The 16118-nt window shown below is 35.5% G+C and overlaps 1 protein-coding gene across 11 annotated transcripts in view; it reads right to left on the reverse strand.

Annotated features, from left to right (window-relative positions):
- Positions 1 to 16118, reverse strand: part of LOC136033020 (uncharacterized) — a 408980-nt gene that overhangs the window by 250334 nt on the left and 142528 nt on the right. The gene's annotated exons all lie outside the window — the stretch shown is intronic.

A 16118-nucleotide genomic window follows, 5' to 3' on the forward strand; every position in this document is an offset into this window, starting at 1 on the left:
GAGAAATTACAAACTGGGATACCGGGACACAAATGACGACCGGGACACAGGGAATATAAATGACGACTGGGACACAGGGACACATCATTAGAATACTGAGGTATAGATCTGAATACGGATTGTTTTTCCCATGGACAATTATATGTTGCATGTTAAAGAGTCAGTAAACCTGACAATCTATTTATATGCACAGACAATGGGACAGCGAAGAATGTTGTATATTCGCATGTTTTACGTAGTTAAAAACATATATATATATATATATATCTATCTCTATTCACAGGTGGGACACAGGGACGCAACTACAATGGCGCGTAACTAATATGGCGCGTAACGACTTACGCGCGCGGGGGGGCTTGGGGGGGGGGTGCGAAGCGCCCCACCAACTAGGTGTTGGGGTGGCGCGAAGCGCCACCCCAACAGCTAGTTATAAATAGTTTCTTCTAAACTTATAACATTGAAAGTGAAAACAAAAATGACAAGTTAACAAAATTTTCAATTGCAGAGTTCCAGGGATTAATATAATTATATAATAAACTAGCTGTTGGGGTGGCGCTTCGCGCCACCCCAACACCTAGTTGGTGGGGGCGCTTCGCGCCCCCCCAAGCCCCCCCGCGCGCGTAAGTCGTTACGCGCCATAATAGTTACGCGCCATTGTAGTTGTGTCCCTATGTCCCACCTGTGAATATAGATATATATATATATATGGTTTTAACTACGTAAAACTTGCGAATATACAACATTCTTTGCTGTCCCATTGTCTTTGCATATAAATAGATTGTCAGGTTTACCGACTCTTGAACATGCAACATATAATGGTCCATGGGAAAACAATCTGTATTCAGATCTATACCTCATGATTCTAATGATTGCCCTTGAGCTTTGTTGATGGTGATTGCTAATCGACCATTCCCTGTCCCGGTGTCCCGGTCGTCATTTACATCCCCCTGTTTCCCCCGGTGTCCCCGTTGTAGTTGTGTCCCTGTGTCCCGGTCGTCATTTATATTCCCTGTGTCCCGGGTCCCGGTCATCATTTGTATCCCGGTGTCCCGGTCTGTATATACATTCGTTTTTTAGTTTTGTTTTTCTCCTTTATTTTTTTCCTTTTTTTTTCTTTTTTAGCTTATTTAGATTTTTAGATTTTTTAGTTTTTTTTATTAGTTTTTAGTTTTTATTTCTTTTTAGTTTTTTTGTCCCGGTCGTCATTTATATCCCCCTGTTTCCCCCGGTGTCCCCGTTGTAGTTGTGTCCCTGTGTCCCGGTCGTTATTTATATTCCCTGTGTCCCGGTCGTCATTTGTATCCCGGTGTACCGGTCTGTATATACATTCGTTTTTTAGTTTTGTTTTTCTCCTTTATTTTTTTCCTTTTTTTTTCTTTTTTAGTTTATTTAGATTTTTAGATTTTTTAGTTTTTTTATTAGTTTTTAGTTTTTTTTTCTTTTTAGTTTTTTTTTTTATTAGTTTTTAGTTTTTTTTGTAGTTTTTGCCTTTTTTTAGTTTTTTCAGTTTTGACGTCACCTGATCCAGTTTTTTCAGGTGACGTCACCTGATCCACGATCCACAGATCCACAGACAACTTATTTTTATATATATAGATAGTTTTTTTTTTTTTTACTTATGTCCTGGTCGTCATTTATACTCCCTGTGTCCCGGTGCTTTGTTGATTGCTAATCGAACATTCCTTTTGTCCTGGTCGCTTTCTCTTTGAGTGTCGTCATTTATTAGTTTTTTCCTTTTTTTTTAGTTTTTTATTGGTTTTTACCTTTATTTTAGCTTATTTTTCAGTTTTTTCCTTTTTTTTAGTTTTTTTTTTATTTTTTATTTTTTTTAGTTTTTTACCTTTTTTTAGTTTTTTTAGTTTTTTTAGTTTTTTAGCTTTTTTACTTTTTTTATTAGTTTTTAGTTTTTTTTTGTAGTTTTTGCCTTTTTTTAGTTTTTCAGTTTTTTTTTTAGTTTTTTATTGGTTTTTACCTTTATAGTTTTTTTAGTTTTTTAGCTTTTTTATTTTTTTTATTAGTTTTTAGTTTTTTTTGTAGTTTTTGCCTTTTTTTAGTTTTTTCAGTTTTGACGTCACCTAATCCAGTTTTTTCAGGTGACGTCACCTGACACATCCATCCATCCATCCACAGACAACTTATTTTTATATATATAGATATTCAGCTTATTTTCATTAGTTGTTCCAACTTCCAATCATCATAATTATTATAGTGAGTTCATATTTATTCTTCCTCGATCTTTTGAAAAATAAAAGCATAGTATTCAAGATTCTGCTGGTTTTAAGTTTAATATGGGCCTTTACTTTTGTTTTAAAACATTCTAATTCGGATTTTTTAAATTAATTTAATTAAAAAAAGGTAGATTTTAAAATTTATAATCCGTGTTTTGGGTTTTTTTTTAGGTATTACATCCCCGGATGTTTAAATAATAGACCTTTTGCCTCTTTTAAACAAAATTGTTTTTTCAAGATTTTAATCAGTTTTTAGGGGAAGGGCATGTAAAAAAGGCAGGGAGGGGGGCTTGTAGCCCTCCAATCACTTTTCAACTTCCCCTTGAACACACCCTGTTAGTTTCGAAGGGCAACCAGACCCTTTTTAAAGATATTTAATATAATTTTGGAATAGGTTTCTTGTTCAAAATAGTCAAAAAATAAAATAACTATACCCCGGAGGATGACATAACGCTCAACAGCCCCTGGGGCAAGTGTTTATATATGAGGTTGGTTATTGGGAAAAGGGAGCAAGATCGATCCTGAGTCTCCAAAAAGCCTAAGGGTGATAGGGTAAACTTTTAGAAAAGGTCGACGGGGGTGTTATAACACAATATACAAAATATATGCAGGGATATATAAAATATATATGGGTGTTATAACACAGAATAAAAACACAATATATGCAGGAAGGTTGTCAAAAAGGCAAAACAGAAATATTTAAGGAAAGGGCAAGGGTATTGGGTTTGAACTTTAAAGAGATGTTTGAAAGGGATGATGGAAAAGGAACTGACCCTCCCCCCTTGCCCTTTCAGGCACCACCATTAACACAAGTTAGAAATCGTCATTCTATTCAAAATAGTCACAACGTCTAATCGCTATCCCTCTGAGGACGCTATGACCCATAGCCCCCAGGACTAAGAATGTAAATTTTGCAATTCGTCCATTTTCCAGATATAGGATTTATCATTGAGAAGGGGGGAATGTTTGATCCTGTGTGCCCAAAATGGTTATGGATATTGAGCCAAAATGTCACGAAATGCTGAGGGGAATGATGAGCTAAATCCAAAGAAACTATATGCTTCAAAGTTATCAAAAAGGTGTATCTGAAATATCTTAGAAACGTATAAGGGGATTAATTTGAAACTTTCAGGGCCACTACTACTACTACTATTATTGCGGCTGCCAATAAGACTGGCTGTGGCTGCAACTGTGACTACTTCCAACTGCGATAACTTGCAGCTGTGAATCCGACTTCTTGCAACTGCTATTACATTTACTTGGACTAGTTCAAAAAAATGTTGAGAGGGACGTTGAAATTTGATGTTGGAATGGGGGATATCGAAGAACTTGAAACTTTGGCAATAAAATGCCAACAGAAATTAATCGGAAAACACGAAAAAGAAGTTTTCAAAGAAAAGTAAAGAGCCATATTAAACTTAAGACCAGCGTAAATAAATTCCTATAATAATTCAAACTAAAAACGACCAAATAAACTGCCCCTGTCCCCCTCCCCTAACCGTAAATGTCTAAAGTCTACTGCTTCTTTTGCTTTACTGAAAACGAATTATATTATAAATGTTTTCTTTCATATTTACAACATTGAACATTAAAAATAAAGTTATATAATGAAATAAAATCTTAAATTGTTGAGCTTCCAGCAATTAGTCACACAATTCGTGGTAACAAACTGAAAGTAAGGAGTGACCTGGCTCAATTGTAACCGAAACTTTAAGAAACAGAATTTTGACACCCATAGACACGCCAAAAGAATCTAAATATTATGCTGATTTCATATATATATAGTTAATTAATTTTGATATTATCCATCAAAGGCTACGCACCTGAGAAGATCTGCCTAATTTTCGAAAAAAGGGGGAAACATCCCCTAAAAGTCATAGAACCTAAAAAAAAACCTAAAACACCAGATTCAGCATATCAGAGAACCATACTGTAGAGCATTCTAGCCACTATTTGTAAAAATGTGGAATTTTGTATTTTTTGCTAGAAGAAGCATCACGGAAGCGTGTTTATTTTTTTCCAGGGATGATCGTATCGAAACATCGATCTTAGAACATCTTGACAGGGCTAATGTGATCGGAAATTAAAAGTTCTAGTGCCCTTTTTAAGTGACCAAAAAGAATGGAGGGCAACTAAACCTCGTCCCCGCTCCTTTTTTCCGACAATTGTCTGATCAAAACTTTGATATAGCTGTTTTGTTCATCATAATTGAAAGGCACAATAACTATGCCTTTGGATATAACATGACCCTTCCCCCACAACCCAAGGGGCGAGGTTTTTAAGTTATAAAATTTGTCCATTACTTACGCATATTATTTGTTATTGTGAAGTATGCATGCATTTTCGGTTTGGGGTGGGGACAAACTTCCTGCTGGGAGTTTCTCCACGGGGGAAGTTTCCAGAGGGAGGGAGGTTTCCAGGGGGTGAACTTGTCGGGGAAAAGTATACACTGGTGGAGTTTGCCAGAGTTCCTATACAAAAAATCGTTCTATATGCCTTGCTTTCTTTTTTCCATCTCAATTTCACGCGCGGAATTGTTAGGGGTAATTGTCCGGTGTAAATTTTCACCGACATTGAATTGTCTAAAGGATGTTTCCGTAAGGAGGGAGATTTCTCCGTGGAGGAGGGGCCAGATTTCCTGGTATATTTAAAAAACGATCAGAAATTAAATAAAAAACAAGTTTTTTCAGCTGAAAGTAAGGAGAAACATCAAGACTTGAAACAAACAGAAATTATTAAGTATATGAAGGGGGCTGCTTTCTCCTGAACACCTTGCTCTTTACGCTAAAGTTTGAATTTTGTCCCGATTCTTTAAAGATGACTCCTGAAGCACAACAGTCGCTGAATTAGAACAGTAAGCTTTTTTAAAGGTACGAAAAAACTTAAGCGTAAAGAGTGAGGTGTTGAGGAGGAGCAGCCCCCTTCATATACCTAATAATTTCGGTTTGTTTTAAGTTTTAATATTACTCCTTACTTTCAGATGGAAAAAACTTGTTTTTTTTTATTTAATATCATTATATATCAAATATTCAATCATATATATTAGTTCTTTCCAAAGACTCTTTAACACCCATACAGACAAATGAAACAATAGGCTTTAGGCTTTTATGGTTAGGGGAGCGGTAAGGGGAAAGTAGCCAAACTCCTGTTTGTAGTGATTTTTGGTGTATGTAGTGACTAAGTTAGACTTCGATGTTCATTTAATCTTCACTCGTTTTGAGATTAACTTTTTCATTTATATTAGTACCTTCTATCTGTAAATTTACTATAATTTTTTATTTTGTTTTTGTTTGTTTTGAGTTTCATTTATTCTTTAACAGGAACTTCTGGTCCTTTTGAGTATCATAGGAATTTATTTCTGTTAATCTTAGGTTTCATATAGCTCTTAACTTTTCTTTGAAAGACTTCTTTTTTGAATTTCTTTTTTAATTAATTTAAACAATGGGCAGCTTACATAAGTTAAAGTCCTTGTCACAGGGGATGCGGTGGTTACGTCATCGCTAGAGACATAGTTGTTGAACCTCTCAACCATTGTGAACAAAATGGCTATCTCATCAGATGTCTTTGAGTGTTGAGAGAGGGTGGGTGGATAAAAAGTACGTAGGAGACATTCGGTTCTTAGTAACGAAGTATAGGTAAGGAGCGACATGGATGAGTAGCAGCCGAAACTCTAAGAAATAGAGTCTTGATGACAATAGAAACATCAAAACAATCGAATTTTGATACTTTTTCAAATATGTAAAATTCAACAAATTTAATGGTACCTATCAAAAGTTACAAGCCTGTGAAAATTTGTGCAATTTTTTAAAAAGGGTAAAAACACCCCCAAAACATCAAATGATTTTAAAGAAAATCACGCCATAGGATTCAGCATACTAGAGAACCCTACCGTAGAGGCTTCAAGCTCCTATGTACAAAAATGTGGAAATCCACATTTTTTGTCAGAGAAAAGATCACGGATGTGTGTTTGTTTGTCGTTGTTTTGTTGTGTTTTTTTTTTTTTTTTTTTTTTTTTTGGTTTCCCTAGGAGTGATTGCATTGAACCATTGATCGAAGAAGGTCGGGATAGGGCTCATTTGATCAGCAGTCAAAAGTTCAAGTGCCCTTTTTAAGTGACCAAAAATATTGAAGGGAAGCTAGCCCTTCTCCTATGCACACTTTTTAACCAAAATCACCCAATGAAAAGTTTTAAGATAGCATTTTTTCAGCATAGTCGAAAAGTCTAATTACTATGTCTTTGAGGGTGATTTAACCCCCCCACAGTCAACGGGGGAAGGGCTAAAAGTTATGAGCTTTGCCCATTGATTGCATAAAGTATTTTTTTTTATTGAGAAGCATACAAACTTTTTCAGGGATGATTTTCTGGTGAATGGGGGGGGGGAGGAAGGATCTCTCCATGGAGAAATTTTCATGGGGAAAGAGAATTTGTCATACAGGAAGAGCCGGATTTCCCAAAATTATTAAAAAAACGATCAGAAATTAAATTTAAAAAAAAAGCTTTTTGAACTGAAGGTAAAGGAGTAACTTTAAACTGAAAACACAAACAGAAATTATTACGTATATGAAGGGAGTCGCCACCTCCTCAATACTTCGCTCCTTACACTAATGTTTTAGTACCTTTAAAAGAGCTTTTAATTCTAATTAAACAGTTTTTGTGATTCAGGAGTCATTCTTAGAGAATTAGGACAAAATTCAAACCTTAGCGTAAAGAGCGAGATATTGAGGAGGCGACGACTCCCTTCATATGCGTAATAATTTCTGTTCGTTTTAAGTTTTGACGTTACTCCTTACTTTCAGTTGAAAAAACTTTTTTTTTTAATTCTATGATAATAAGATATTATTGACAGTTTCCGATGAAACCCCTGTTGTCAATTTATTTTGAAAATTCTAACACAAACAACAATTTTGTCGGTGACTATTAAATATCCTATTTTAAATCCCTTACAAAAAACCTTCGTTATCACACTAGCCTAAAAGTCATAAATCACTTGGTTAGAAATTTCTTATCTTTCTAGACCAGCTAAAAAATATTGCTGCTCATCGGGGACATTATGATTTAAAGCAATAAATTTGTATCTTAAGGCATACGAGCGGAAAAGATATAAAGGTTTCCTATATATGGCATATTGTCTTGTTCATAATTTTTTTTCTAATAACAGAATGTCAGACCGTAAAGCTTTGAAGTAGAGAAGTCGTTTTCATTTTTGTAAAAAATAATTAGCGTGAATCCTTCATTTCCACTGTTGGATAAACATAAAAAGGATTTGCCTCTGAGTATGGGTGTGAAATTTAGATGTTTTACCAGAAGTCTGCCGATTGACATGCAACGATGCTTCAGTCTCAGCTTTCATTCCAGATGGATGAGTTGGGAGGATATTTCACCTACAAGCTTCAAAAAAGTGCTTAGAATTCCATTTTAATGATAAACAGAATTTTTGTAGTACTCTTCTGGTTGGATTTAAACTAAAATGTAAGTTTTTTGAAGGGAAAATATTAGTTAATTTTTTAATTGATGTAAAAAAACATTTTCCAAAAGCTCAGAAGTAAAACACAAGGCAAGCTAAAATAAACTTATATATTAATTCAAACTTAAAACAGACAATAATTCCAGTGAATTAAGAAACAAATCAAAACTGGAAAAAAATCTTGGTCGTTTGGAAAATAAGTTCTTTCACCCATCTGCACATAAAATAAATTTCTTTTGAGAGTTTTGTCTGGGCTCTAGGGTTCCATGATCCAAGGATTACGGGTGAAAATTCAAGCTGTGTTGAAAAAACCCCTTTTGGTCCCTATTTTCTGGCGGAGCAATGTGTTACCTTTTTTGTTCATTGGATTCCCCTTCTCCCAAGGTATTGCGAACATAACGTTCAACGTGACAATCAACAATTATATTTTACCCATTTTGGGACCTTATTTTAGGAAAGAGTTAGGACACTTTTGCACCAAACATAAGATATTTGTGTGTATTTTGACAGTCCTGGGACTATTTTGCACCAAACATAAGATATTTGTGTGTATTTTGACAGTCCTGGGACTAACGGATGTTGACTTGAAGCCCTTCGGAAAGAAAAAATCGGTTATTTTTCAGGTTATTTATTGAAACTGATTATATCCAACCTTCGTTTAATTATAGCTTTTTTGCCCCAAACCTGAAAATTTGTACAAATATTTGGACTCCGAACAAAATGTGAGGACTCTTCGGCCTATGGAGTGATCCCTAATTGCTTCAGCTGATCTGGAAAATGGTTATTTAGCATATTTTTGGGCTTTCCTTTGGATGGCCCGTGCTACTCGCTTCTAAATTTGATTCGGCTAATGAATTGGCTTCGTCAAGGGGCTTATGGTAACAAGCTTTAATCCTTTTTTTTAAAAGTTTTTTGTCCAACTTTTGGGGTTTAATTTAAAAAAGGGACCTATCTCTTTTTGCAATTTTTTGCCGCTGCAGCCACGATGCTGCTACCACTCCGATCATGATAGTATGCACTAAAGTGGTTGAGGCTTTTAAGTAACCAGCGGTGGGTTGTTGAGAGGTATGTTGAACACATAAAAAATGAACAACATGCATGTTATTATTATTACTACTGCTACTAGTGCTGCTTCTGCTACTGCTGCCACTACTAAGATTATTACTAAGGCTAAGAGTATTAAGGTGAAATAATCAGGGAATGTTGAGGGGGATATTTAACTAGCAAAGAGGCACTACGTGAGTATTGTAGGCTTTCAAGAATCCAGTGGGACCCTATCCCTTAGAATTCCGATCTGGACACTCTTTTTCCAATTTCTTCAAGACGCAGATGTCAATTATATCATAGAGAATGTTTTCTAAGCGAAGCAGCTGTTAGCTACATCATAGGGAATTATTTCTAGGACATGCAGTTGTCTTTACGTAATAGGGTTTGTTAGAGTCCACTAGTCAAGCGGTTGAATTTTATTAAGACACTATTTTTTTCAAGTTTCAAAGACGTTTCAAGTCATTTAAAAGCGTTTTTCTTCATGATTTCTTTAGTTCTTACGTAATAAGGAATGATTACCAGTGTTAAGGATGACCCATTCTAACATTACGTGTTTTTCAGGCCTCGTGAAGAATCCCCCTTGTAACTGTGACGGACATATACATGGGGTTTTACGTAATAATTAAAGAAATTTTCTTTTCTTTTCAAGTCGTTTTTCATTCAGGTTTTTTTTTTCTTTTTGAGAAATTACTTTCTTTCAAGATGTTTTTCTCAGGGAACCATTATATTACAAAGATTTTATGTCCATAGTAGGATTTGAAAGGGATCCCCCTCAATGGAATGGAGCACTAACCAGTTGGACTATGGAAACCTTTCTAATATTTTGATTCGGCTAATACATTCTACATGATAACCTATTTTACGCAAGGAGAATCCCCTGTTCGTGCACACTAGAATAGTGAAATGGTTCGTATATTTTCAACCCTTTTCCCAATGAGAGCACAACCGCCCCACCCTATTGATTTTTGCTGTGTTAGATACACGTCCATGTTGCAGCATTATTAATGTTTGAAATTGACATAGACAGGTTAAGTTACAAAGCAGATGTTACATAGCATTGGCATTTGATTTTTCATTGCATTAGTGAAACATAATGAAGTTTTATCCTGGATCAGTAAATCTAAAGAATACAAACTTTTGTAAATACAAATTTTATGAATAAAAACAAATTTACAAAGGATTATTAAAACAAAAAACAGTTAAAATTCCAATAAAGAAAAAAAGTGAAAACAAAAAACCTGGCATTGAATAAAATATAAGCAGAAAGAACCATGAATTAAAGAAAAGCGGGGATCCTAGCAATCAATTCCAGAGGGGAGGGTTGATATTAGAGGTAAAAGTAAGCCATATTAAGAGCTTGTTTTAGAGCTTTTATGAAAATGCCGCGTTTCTTTGGGCCATGACTATGCACCTCCGGTTGTCAAGCGCACATTTGAATAATATTTTCTCTTCAATTGTCACATGATCTCGTTAGAGACAAATTTAAGCCACATTAAGATATTTGATAGGGCTTTTAATAAAAATGATACTTGTCTTTGAGCCAAGATTATAGATATTTCACGCCTATTATTATTATAGATAATAATGCCTCGTAAATTTGATTTTTATTAACACAATTTATGTGTACAAAATATTGTATCCTTTATATATGTGAGTCCAGGATAAAACTTCAATATATTTCAAAAATACAGTAAAAAATCAAATGCCAATGCTACGTAACATCCGCTATGTAAATTAACCTGTCTAGGTCACTTTAGAACATTAATAATGCTGTAACATGCAGGTCTATCTAATACACCAAAAATCAATAGGATTGGGACGCTTGTGCTCTCATGTGGAAAGGTTCAGAAACATGCAAACCATTTAATCATTTTAGTATGCGCGAACAGGGGATTCTTCTTTCATGCAATAGGTTGTTATGTAGAATGTATTAGCCGAATCAAAATAATAGAAAGGTTTTCATAGTCCAACTGGTAAACGCTCTATTCCATTGAGGGGGGATCCCTTTCAAATCCTAATGTTGACATAAAATTTTTGGATTCTAACGGTTCCCTGAGAAAAACGTCTTAAAAGAAAATTAAATCTCAAAAAGAATAAAACAACTTGAAAGAAAAAAAGGCCTTGAAAAGAAAACAAAATTTCTTAAAGTATTACGCAAGACCCCACGTTTGTGCCCTCCACAGTTATAAGCGGGGATTCTCCATGGGTCCTGAAGAGACAAGTTTTGTTAGAATGCGTCATGTCTAGTACTGGTAAACCTTCCCTATTACGTAAGAACTAAAGAAATCATGAAGAAAAACCCTTATAATGACTTGAAACGTCTTCAAACACGTCTTGAAGAAAAAAATGTCTTAATAAAAATCCCCACTTGACTAGTGAACTCTAACAAGCCTTATTGCGTAACAGACACCTGCATCTCTTAGAAAACATTCCGTATGATGTAATTAACACCTGCATTGTTCAGAAGACATTCCCTAAGATACAATTATCATCTTTTAATAAATTTAAAGAATTTAACCTTTGTAACTATAAATTATTTGCAAGAATAGTCTCTGGAGCTTTCTTAACAGGTACTGCAATGGGTTTTGTATACATTTTTAAAGTAAAATTATGTCATCTTAGCTTATCATCTTCAAGAAGTTTAAAAAAGTGTCCAGATTGAGATTCGAAGGGATAAGGCCCCGCTCGATCCTCAAAAGCCTACACTACTCGCGTAGTGCCTTTGTGCTAGTTAAATTTTCTCCTCAACATTCTCTGATTATTTCCTATTAATACCCTTAGCCTTAGTAATAATCGTTGTGGTAGTAGTAGCAGCAGTATTAGTAGCAGTATTAATGATAATAGCATACATATAGTTCATTTCTCGTGAGTTCAACACTCCCCTCAACAATTCCTGAAAGTTTCAACTGTTCAGGTGATTTGATTTATTTCGACATCGCCTTAAACAATTCCATGAAAATTTCACCTTCATACCCTTACCCTTAGTAGAAACAGTAGCAGTAGTATTAATAGTAATAATAGTAGTACTTCCGGCAGTAGTGGTAGCATTAGAAATAGTAGCAGTAAAATATGATGAGTATCTTTTGGTAAGATCAACATCTCCCCTCAAGATACCCAAAAAGTTCCAAATTAATACTCTTAGCCATTCCTGAGACAATGCCCATTCGTCATTTCGAAAACCTGCATGCACATAGCATGATTTGATTTAGTGAAACATACCCCTAAACATCAATTCCAAGTTTTGCCTTAATAGTCTTAGCCCCTCAGTAATAGTAGTAGTAGGCGCAGTAGTAGTAGGCACATAATACAATTTAGATATTTCAAAGTCCCCCTCAACATGCTCTATAAGATTCATTTGAAATAACCCCAGCCACTTTGGAGATATTGCTGATACGCCTTTAGCAACGTGCATGGACATAGTTCTTTTTAGATTAGTTCAATATACACGATTTTTTGAAAACTTGCATGCACATAGTGCCTTTTGATTTAGTCAACATCCCTGCAACATTTCCAGAAATTTTCACCTTAGCACCCCTAGGTATTCGCACCATAGTACCCTTAGCATTAGCAGTCATAGCAGTAGGAGCATAGCACTATCACACAATTTTCAGTAGTGCTGCATTGTAACCCTGATGTATTTGGCCTATCAGCGGTAACAGCATTAACAGTGGAAACAGTAGTGGTAATTGTTGCAGTAGCAGTAAAAGAAGTAGTAGTAACATGCACAGAAGGCTTTTTGGTTAGTTCAACATCCATTTTAATATACCCTGTAAGCTCCGACATAATCATCTAGTCCATTCCTTAGACATTGCTGATGCACTCTTTTGACAACCTTAACGCATATAGTGTGTTTTAATTTGTTTCAACTTCCCCAACATTCTCTCCAATTCGCACCTTGTTGCCCTTAGCCCTAGTAGTAGTAGCAGTAGCCATAGTAGTAGAAATAATAGTATTAGTAGCAGGAGTAGTGGGTGGGTAGCAGTGGTTTCAGCAGTAGGAGTAGTAGTAGCATTTTTAGTATACACATTCTGCCTCTTGGTCAGTTGAACATACCACTCGTCATTCCCTGAAAGTTTCAGCTTAATTCCTCAAGCCGTTCCTGAGACATTGCTGATATACCATTTTGACAACTTGCATGGAAATATTGCGTACTGGTTTCGTTCAACATCACCTTAACATTCCATAAAATTTTTACTTCAATACCCTTTCGTCTTAGTATTAGTACTAGCTTTAGTAGCTGTAGTAATAGTAGCAGCAGTAGTATCAGCGGTAGTATTAGTATTAATAATAGTAGCGGTATGCACAAATTAGCTCTTGATTAGTTCAACATCCCTCACATGCCCCAAAAGGCTCAACTTAATACCCTACGCTGTTCCTGGGCTACTACTGACCCTTTTTTTACAGTCTGCCGGCATATAGTGTGTTTTGATATAGTTCAACATTTCTCAGTATTTTCTTAGAAAATTTCAACTGAATACTCTTAGCAGCAGTAGCAGTAGCAGTAGCAAAAGTAGTGTCAGTGATAGCAGTAGTAGTAGTAGCAGTAGAGGTGGTAGTATGCACATAGTACCTTTTGGTTTGTTCAATATCACCCTTAATATATCCTGTAAATTTCAACTTAAAACACTAAGCCGTTTTTTAGATACTGCTGATACGCCCTTTTGACAACCGGCATGCAAATAGCGTGATTTGATTTCTCCGTTAACAATCTCCCCCTTAACATTCTCAAAAAACTTCACCTTAATATCCTTAGTTTTAGTACTACTAGAAGTAGTAGTCCGGTTGTTAGTAGTAGAAGTAGAAGTAGTAGTAGTGGTAGTAGTAGTAGTAGCAGTAGTAGAGGTAGTAGTAGCAGCAGCAGTAGTAGCAATAGTAATAGTAGTTGTAGTAGTACCAGTTGTAGTAGTAGTAGTAGTAACAGTAGTAGCAGTACCAGTAGTGGTGACAGTAGCAGTAGTAGTAGTAGTAGGAATAGAAGTAGTAGTAGTAGTAGTGGTAGTTGCACTAGTAGGTGTGGTAGTAGTAGTAACAGCTCTAGTAGTAGTATTAGTAGTAGGCGTTGTAGTAGTAGTAGTAGTAGTAGCAGTAGAAGTAGTGGTAGTAGTAGTAGTAGTAGTAGTAGTAGTAGTAGTAGTAGTAGTAGTAGTGGTGATTGTAGTAGTTTTTGTAGTAGTAATAGTAGTAGTAGTAGTAGTAGTAGTAGTAGTAGTAGTAGTAGTAGTAGTAGTAGTAGTAGTAGCAGTAGTAGTAGTAGTAGTAGTAGTAGTAGTAGTAGTAGTAGTAGTAGTAGTAGTAGTAGTAGTAGTAGTAGTAGTAGTAGTAGTAGTAGTAGTAGTAGTAGTAGTAGTAGTAGTAGTAGTAGTAGTAGTAGTAGTAGTAGTAGTAGTAGTAGTAGTAGTAGTAGTAGTAGTAGTAGTAGTAGCAGTAGTAGTAGTAGTAGTAGTAGTAGTTGTAGTAGTGGTGGTGGTGTTAGTAGTATTAGTAGTTGGCACTAATGGTAGAGCAATAGTAGCAGTGGCAGTACTAGTCGTCGCAGCGATCTGAAACCTAGTAAAGAACAAACGAAAGCATATACTGCAGTTGCTTAGCTACCTGATTCTCTGATAACACATAGAGCCAATTTCGCTCTTTATATAAAAAGGGCTGTTGTGCTGCCTTTTATACGAGTACGTGTATCTTACCCTCAGAGGATCTTTTTAGCTTTTAGAAATTCACATTAACGAAAACTGACTGTAGAGTGAAACTGAAAGATTTCTGGAGTGAATTCGCTCGCTAATACTTTGTTCAGCTATTAAATAAAAAAAGTAAATTTTTCAACTGAAAGTAAGCAGCAGCTTTAAAACTCATAACGAACATAGAGCATCCCTTAAATGGGGAGGGGCACTCACTCCTATGCTCTTCGCTCTTTTTTCAGTACTTTAATTGCTTTAAGTGCTCTTCTTATTCAATTTCAACGGCACTTGTGTTTCAGCAACCGTTCTTGAAGAATTGGGACAAAAGTCAAACTTTACCGTAAAGAGTAAAGGCTTGGGGAGGGGGCAAGCCCCATCATATACTGAATAATTCTTTTCGTTTTAAGTTTTAATATTGGTAATAACATCCACTTGAAAAAAAGTGTTTTTTATTTAATTTCTGATTGTTTTTTAAATCATGCCTATGTCTAACCAATATATGATGTGGGCTACTGGCTCCATAAGCCCCCGATTTATTGCTGTTAAGATGTATATATCAGTAATTGGAAGTAAATTAGCAGCATTCCGTTTTTTTTTGGCTTAAGAATTAGAATGTTGGATTACAAAGAAAAGTTTAGATAAAATTTGAATGTTAAGTCTAAATTTTTGCTGAATCGAAGTTTTGTTGAATCGAAGATTGTATTAGTATTTCTGCGCCTGAGAAATTCGTCTGGACAGAGATGGCTATTATTATTCATATGGATGGAAATTCTGCATGAGTTTTGATCTTCTACGCAGCTGAAGCCGTCGTGACCTCTGTGATATGGCTGTTTAATTGCGTTGCAATAACTGGTGTTTAATTTGTTTGCTTAACCCGCTGTTTTATTTGGTGTTTAAATACGTTGTAAACATATGTTTAGATGCATTAAAACATAGTATACAAATAGGAAAAGAGAAACATTACCACTTAAAATCACTTAGAGAAATTCCTCTTCGTAGTTGCCACACACCCCACCTCCTTCTTCTGTAAAATAATTTTCTGGTGAGGCTTCTGATTCTCCGCCACAGCTTTTCCATCTCTGTGCGCGTGGCAAGGTGAATGTAATACTGTGTGGTGTATAGAAAAAGACTGTCGAAATGGGAGGTGCACTATTATCCCCGCCCCCTTATTGCCAATATTGAAATTAAAAGAGTCAAGAGGGATTAGATATCATTTTGTACCTCCCCCTCCCCGAAACAGATACTATATATCTAAAATGGGCAAATTTCATAGTTTAAAGCCTTTTCCCCAGGAGTTGTGGGGGGTTATTTCATCCACAGAGGCATAGTTATCCGAACTTTCAAATATGCCGAGCCATTTCTTTGGGGGGGAAAGGGGAGTGGAAGGGGGGCTATTTCCCTACAATCTTTTTGGCCATATAAAAAGGGCACTTGAATTTTAATGTTTGTTCAATGTCTGTTCAATCTATAGATCTTTTTGAACCATTAGTTCTATACGATCACCCCTGGGAAAAAAAACAAAACAAACAAAATAGCCAAAAAAAAATTAATAAAACAAACATGCATCCATGACTTTTCTTATATAAAAAAAAAGAATCCACATTTCTGTAGATACGAGCATCAAACATCTACAGTAATGACCTCCGTTATTCTGAATTTGACGGTGGGATTTTCATTAAGATCACTTGACTTATTAGGGGTATTCC

This window comes from Artemia franciscana, chromosome 11 (genome assembly GCF_032884065.1).
Source record: "Artemia franciscana chromosome 11, ASM3288406v1, whole genome shotgun sequence".
NCBI classification, from domain to species: domain Eukaryota; kingdom Metazoa; phylum Arthropoda; class Branchiopoda; order Anostraca; family Artemiidae; genus Artemia; species Artemia franciscana.